Raw genomic sequence first — 7,500 nt, 5'->3', positions numbered from 1 at the left:
GGAGCGATACCGGACTGGTTTTTGGTTGCCTTGGTTTGCACTGACAACACCTACACACCATTACCCATGCACGCACACGGACACTACTGATGTGACTGACTGCCACGCTCCATGCAGCCTAACCCTTTTCTTTTTGTAAGTAAATAAACCTCTTGGTGTCCTCAAACTGTCTTGCCGTATTTGTCATGACCTGAGAGCCGGGTTATGACAACCGGACAGTGTCAACTTTTGAGTTGTTTACTTGTTTTATTTTGATTCAACATTTGATCAACATTTACATCTATTTTGTTGTCTGTGTAGTTTTTACAAACCAGTGATATCTTATGCTCATTTGGACACTATCACTGAGATAAAGATGAACTACTTTAGTGTCAAATATACCATTCAATAGAAGAAGAAAAACATGAACAAAAAAAACAAACATTTCAAGTACATCTTAATTATCGAATGATAAATATTGTATGATGGTACTCCTTGGTATAGTTTACTTGGAGCTAAACTCCTTGGGTATAGTTTACTTGGAGCTAAACTCCTTGGGTATAATTTACTTGGAGCTAAACTCCTTGGGTAAGGCAAGACAAGTTTATTTGTATAGCACATTTCAACAACAAGGCGATTCAAAGTGCTTCACATAAAACCATTAAAAGCATCAAAACATAATGCAGATTTAAAAACAGTTAAGAAAACATTAAAACAGTCAAAAAACTAAATAAAAGTAGAAAAAGCAACTTAAAAAATAAAAGTTGAATAAAAGTTGCAGTGCAGTTTAAGACATAAAATGCAGTAGTGAGATGCAGTAATTGAATCTGGTTCAGTTAAAGGCAGCAGCAAACAGAAAAGTCTTCAATGTGGACTTAAAGGAGCTGAGGGTCTCAGCAGACCTGCAGCTTTCAGGGACCTTGTTCCAGATATGTGGAGCAGAAAAGCTGAACGCTGCTTCTCCATGTTTAGTTCTGACTCTTGGAACAGAAAGTAGACTCGTCCCAGACGACCTGAGGGGCCGGGATGGTTCATAAGGTAGCAGCAGATCACAAACATACTTAGGCCCTAAACCATTCAGTGCTTTATAAACCAGCAGCAGGATTTTAAAGTCAATTCTTTGTTTGACAGGCCTGTGAACACACCGTTACAGTAGTCAAGTCTACTGAAGATAAATGCATGGACAAGTTTCTCCAGATCCTGTTGAGACATAAGTCCTCTAACCCTTGATATATTCTTCAGGTGGTAGTAGGCTGATTTTGTAATTGTCTTGATATGGCTGTTCAGGTTGAGGTCTGAATCCATAACTACACCTAGATTTCTGGCTTGGTTTGAGGTTTTTAACATTAGTGATTGAAGCTGAGCGCTGACTTTCAATCGTTCGTCCTTGGGACCAAAAACAATTACTTCTGTTTTATCTTGATTTAATTGAAGAAAATTTTGGCACATCCAGTTATTGATTTCTTCAATGCATTTAGCCAGCCCTTGTATGGGACTATAGTCCCCTGGTGATATAGTTATGTAGAGTTGTGTGTCATCTGTATAATTATGATAACACACTTTGTTGTTTTTCATAATCTGAGCTAGTGGAAGCATGTAGATGTTGAACAGAAGAGGCCCCAGAATTGAACCTTGGGGAACACCACATGTCATCCTAGTCAGCTCTGATGTGTAATTAGCTACCGACACAAAGTATTGTCGGTCCTTCAAGTAGGATTCAAACCAGTTAAGTGCTGCGCCAGAGAGTCCTACCCAGACTTTCAGTCTGTCTAGTAGTATGTCATGATCAACCGTGTCGAATGCAGCACTGAGATCCAGTAATACTAAGACTGAGATTCTGCCACTGTCTGTGTTTATGTGGATGTTGTTGAAAACCTTAACAAGAGCAGTTTCAGTACTGTGGTGCTGACGAAAGCCGGACTGGAAGACATCGAAACAGTTATTTTCGGCCAAGAAGTTGTTCAGCTGTTGAAAAACCGCTTTTTCCATTATTTTACTTAAGAATGGGAGGTTTGATATTGGTCTATAGTTTTTCAATATTTCGGGGTCTAAACTAGCCTTCTTTAGAAGTGGTTTAATAACTGCAGTTTTTAGGGCTTGTGGGAAGACACCAGAGAGAAGGGATGTGTTTACAATTTGTAAAAGATCAGCGGTCATGCAGTGTGAAATATTTTTGATAAAGTGTGTTGGTAGAATATCCAAGCAGCAGGAGGATGTGTTCAGATGTTGTATAATGTCTTCTAGGCTTCTTTGGTTAATTGAGTGAAATTGTGTCATGATATTTGAATGGATGCTATTTAAAGATGGGGACAACACATATCCTGTGGTTGGTGTGGAGCCACCGACTGCTTGTCTAATTTTCTGAATTTTATCAGCAAATAGGAGGCAAATTGATTGCATGCCCAGGTGGATTGGAGCGTATCCGTTACCGACACCGGAGGGTTTGTTAGCCTGTCCACGGTAGCAAATAAGGCGCGTGTATTGTTTTTGTTTTTGGTTATGATGTCAGAGAAGAAGGCCTGTCTTGCATTTCTAAGTTCCAAATTATAATTGTGAAGTCTCTCTTTATAGATACCACAGTGAACCTGGAGATTAGTTTTTCGCCACCTGCGTTCAGCTTTCCGACACTCTCTTTTCTCTATTCTGACCAGTGTGGCATTTCTCCAAGGGGATCTTTTCTTACCCGAGACAACCTTCACCTTAATGGGTGCAATGGCGTCAATAACATTTTTAACTTTAGAATTGAAGCCATCCACAAGCTCATTGACTGAGATGCAAGAGAGGCCTGGTGTGGAGCAGAACTTCTGAATAAATAGTTCACTGGTGTTTTCAGTGATGTAACGCTTTGTCACAACCTTGGTTTGGACATTTGTGTGCAGGGAGATTGCACTCTCAAAGAAAACACAGGAATGATCAGAGAGTGCAACATCCGTCACAGCAACCTTGGAAATGTCCAGACCTTTGGTGATGATTAGGTCTAGAGTGTGCCCCTTATTGTGGGTGGGACCTGTTACATGCTGAGTCAGATCATAGTTATCAAGGACACCACATAGCTCTATAGACTCTCTGTCCTGGGGACATGGATATTAAAATCACCAACAATGACGACACAATCAAAATCAATACAGATTATAGACAGCAGTTCAGTAAACTCATCAAAGAAGGTGGCACAGTATTTAGGTGGTCTGTAAATGTTGAGGAATAAAACTTGCGTGGAATTGAGAGCCACATATTCAAAGGAAGTAAAATGACCAAAAGACATCTGCTTGCATTGAAGAGACTCATTATATAAAATAGCAACTCCACCTCCTTTCTTATGCGCTCGTTTCACTCATGAAACTGAAGTTGGGAGGTGTTGCTTCAATAAGAACAGCTGCACTGTTATCTTGGTCTAACCATGTTTCGGTTAAAAACAAAAAATCAAGTTTGTGCCTAATAATGAAATCATTGATTAAAAATGTTTTTCCTGACAGAGACCTGACATTTAATAAAGCTAAGTTTAATTTGTTTAAAACTATATTTGCCCTATTTCTTTGGACAGGCTGACGAGGAATGAATGTTAAATTGGATAAATTTGCAGATTTACTAATGTTTCTTCGCAGCCTCACCTTTCCTTTTCGATAAGTCAGGACAGGAATTAAGAAGGCTAACTTCATACAGGGCCCCGACTGTTCCTGGAGATAATCAGTGGTGTCATAAACCTTGTAGTCCGGACCCAAAAGATATCAACCAATGTCGGGTAGGGGAGATAGAGGATGGTTGTGGAGATGTTGTGGAGGCGGGGGAGGGGCACGGCGCTTTAACTTCGGTGTTTGTGTCAAAGCACTTAGAACCAGTGACGGAGGTCTAGCTGGAGGGATTTCAGCACGGGAAGTGAGAGTGCGGAGGGGAGTGAATTTGGTTCCAGCAATGACCATCTCGTTCATGCGGTCAGTGAACTCCATGAGGGGGGAGGATGGGGAGGAGGGAGAGAGTAGAGGGACCTGGATGAAGTGTGGGGGCTGGAATTAGGTGCTGGTGAGGGAAGTAAAGACCCGTCCTCTCCGAGAGGGATATCAATCCTTGATGATGAGGGTGGAGACTCCTCCTCTTGGCTCTCCCTTGGTTTCCTTCCCATGAGGTCTCCACCGCGATGCTGTGTGGTTATCTCTTGTTTAGATTCCTCTTGTCTCCTGTCCTTGGCAGTGGGAACAGACGAGTGACGCAGGAAGAAAAATAAGTTAGAGGTGAAGAGTTTTACCCCTGACTTGTTCAGGCAAACTCCATCTGCCTTAAAAAGATGTATACGCTCCCAGAATGTAAAAATTGTCGATAAAATGTACTGTATGGTCAGTACATGCAGTTGACAGCCATCTGTTCAGTTCAAACAGCCTGCTGAATCTTTCATCTCCTCTCCTGGCTGGTGGAAGAGGGCCACTGATAAACACCTCAGCATTGACAGAGCTGACTGTGTCTAACAAGTCAATAAAGTCTCGCTTCAGAACTTCAGACTCTTGTTTCACAATATCACAGCTTCCCGTATGCACAATGAGGTTTTTCACCGTGGGATGGTCAGCCATGATGTCCAGGATTTTATCTCTCATGTTAGACACCATATCTTTCGGAAAGCAGAGTATTTTGGTATTCTTGCTGCACATCGTTCGGACATCTTTTACAGCATAGTCTCCAACGATCAGAGTCTCAGGCCCACTCTTTTCCTGCGGCCTTTTATGTTCGGTTCTTACTCTGCTTTGTGAAGATAGCTGCTTATCCAGATCATCAGATTTAGGATCCTGCGACAGTGGAGCGAATCTGTTTTTAAGTTGTAGGCTTGGTTGTTGTGGAGTTTCTTTACTGGTTTTACTTTTCCCAGCTGTTTTCTGCTGTGTCCAGCTGCGTATCGGGGTTGAGAAGGAATTTTGCCTGCGTGGTAGTGCAGGCCAGCCAGTCGCATCTGAGATCTCAGGGTGCTGGGCTCTGCCTGTTAGTCGTCCTGTTAGTCGTCCTCCCACATCCCGAGGGTGTGAATGCCTCTTCGGCTTTGCAGCGAGAGAGTTCCAGGGAGGACTACCATTTGAGGTTTCGTTAACAGCTACACAGTCCTCCTGTTTCTTGGTAGGCCTAGTGGTGCTAGTTAGCTGTGTCTTAGCTTGCATTTGTACAAGATTTTGAGTCTATGGTAAAGTGGTATCATTCTGACACAGTCCATTTACCTCCACGTTCACTTCTATTCGGTGGATTTTTGTTTCCAAAACTGCAATCTTCTGCAGGAGTTTGTAGTAGTTGTCCATGGAGAGAGATGGCATCTTGCTGCTCCTTAGCTTTAGCTTAGCTGCTAAGTAGCCTTTAGCTTAGCTGCTAAGTAGCCTATAGCAATTTATCTTTAAACCAGCGGAATTAGGGCAATAGCCAGCCAAATCTATAGAAAAATAGAGTCCCAGTGGTTTTCAAGTGTCCGGGAGCTGCTGCTCAAAGATTCTCACAGAAGAAAAAACAAGAATATCAGAAGGTATTAGCAGAAAAATGCAAACAGAGGCGAGAGCAAGCAGAAAAGCGTCTGCACTGTAAGTAAGCAGGAAGCAGGCGAGGGTATAGTTTACTTGGAGCTAAACTCCTTGGGTATAGTTTACTTGGAGCTAAACTCCTTGGGTATAGTTTTCATGGAGCTAAACTCCTTGGGTATAGTTTTCTTGGAGCTAAACTCCTTGGGTATAGTTTTCTTGGAGCTAAACTCCTTGGGTATAGTTTTCTTGGCGCTAAACTCCTTGGGTATAGTTTTCTTGGAGCTAAACTCCTTGGGTATAGGTTACTTGGAGCTAGCTTCAGCCCCCCTAAAACAAGCCTAACGACGCCCCTGAAAGCTGAAACTTGTAGAGAAGAAGCTCGTCGCTTGTAGCCTTGTAACCACCGGTCGGAGTTGCGGGTCTCTCGCCCTCCAAAGGCTGCGACAGCTATAACCGCTTAGGAGGAAACGGTGCGCTTTCAACGTTCGGAGGTGCCAGATGCTACACCGTCGCGGACGGCTTTCAGTGAGTCCACAGTAGCACAGTGCTCCCGCTGTAGCTGATTGCGAGGACACCAGGAATCACAGTTACTGTACTGGTGAAGAGAGTGCTCTCGCTCCCCCCCCACTAGATAGGCTGTGCCTGTCCTTTCGCCACAGGACTGGCCTCCACAGTAGCACAGTGCTCCCGCTGTAGCTGACTGCGAGGACGCCAATAGTCACAGCTACTGTACTAGTGAAGAGGGCTCCCCCAAGACGGCTAAATCCGGCACGTTGGCTTCTAGGGTGGATCTGCTGCCCGCCGAACTAGCTTGGATGAAGTTGCTTTTCCTGACCCTCCACCCTAGTGCGGAGAGGACTGAGGCATCAGATCAATCCGCGGCTGAGCCGGTCCCAGAGGAGGACATTATGTCACTGGCAGCGTCCGTCAATTTCTTTACTAAGTACAGTGACGAGCGGCCTTCTCATGCTTCTGGGCCTGGTTCTCGTTCCTTAGGCCATACTCCTTCGGAGGGGGCAGTCGACGACTCCAGAAGGGTCTGTCATCCGCAGGGCGCTGGCAGTACATTCTCGCCCCTGCCACCTTTTCTGTGGCAGGGACCTCCTCCCTCTGAGGCATATCTGAGGGAGTTGCACGCATGCGGGAGAGACACCAGGAAAAGAGGCTCTCTCCCTTCTTACAGCAGATGGCTGTACAGCAGATGGCCGTACAAGCTTTAATTCCGACGCCGGCCCCCAACCTTCAGCCGGGTCAAGATGACTACCATCACGGACCCGGCAAAGACCCTAGCCCCGAGCCAGGAGTTAGCCGTGCTCCTGGCCAAGGGCTCAATCGAGGTAGTGCACAGCCCGGGGGGGGGGGGGGGGGGGGGGGTTCTACTCAACCTAATTCCTCATAAGGAAGAAAGGCGGCGGAAAGTTCTAGATCTGAGGAGACTCAACAAGTTCCTGAAGGTCTTGCCATTTCGCATGCTGAGCACAGCAGGCGTCCTTCAGGCTGTCTCCAGAGGAGACTGGTTCACGTCGGTCGACATTATATTTTCATAATAGGCATCCTTCATTTGCCCTTCCAAGGCTGTTATTTTTGGTTCAGGGTGCTTCGGTTCGGACACTCCTTATACCTACAAGTATTCACATATACAGGGAAGTGCTCTCTGAGCCCTTCTCAGAGCATAAGCTTCATCGGTTTAGCTCCGGATGCAGCCACTATGAGGGCTCGTTCGTCGCCTCAGCGTGTGGACGACATCCTCCGCAGCCTTGCTCTCTTCCGAGTGGGTGGGCGGTTGCCCCCCCTTCCGACTAAGGGGGGTGGCAGCCTGTGGGTGGTTGCCCTACATCCTCTTTCTTTGCCTATTAGGTAAATTGACAGCGTCCTTAGCTGTCGCTGCGCCCCTTTGCAGAAGTGGCTGAACAGCACCCAGCATCTGCCCCAGCGCGATAATGGGCTGGGTCGGCAGATCTGGGTGATGCTCATTGCTGGTCATTTGTGCTCTTTTAAGGGGGCCCCACGTTGGGCTCCAGTGTAACAAGCTTGGTTA

At 45.5% G+C, this 7,500-nt stretch overlaps 1 protein-coding gene across 1 annotated transcript in view; it reads right to left on the bottom strand.

The window, feature by feature from the left end:
* Positions 1 to 7,500, bottom strand: part of mapkbp1 (mitogen-activated protein kinase binding protein 1) — a gene marked incomplete at both ends in the record, with an annotated part of 43,429 nt that overhangs the window by 13,246 nt on the left and 22,683 nt on the right. The window lies entirely within an intron of this gene.

The sequence above is a fragment of the Taurulus bubalis genome (genome assembly GCF_910589615.1).
Source record: "Taurulus bubalis genome assembly, chromosome: 1".
NCBI lineage: Eukaryota > Metazoa > Chordata > Actinopteri > Perciformes > Cottidae > Taurulus > Taurulus bubalis.
The sequence above is the reverse complement of the archived record's forward strand: the minus strand, read 5'-3'. Positions and strand labels throughout refer to the sequence as shown.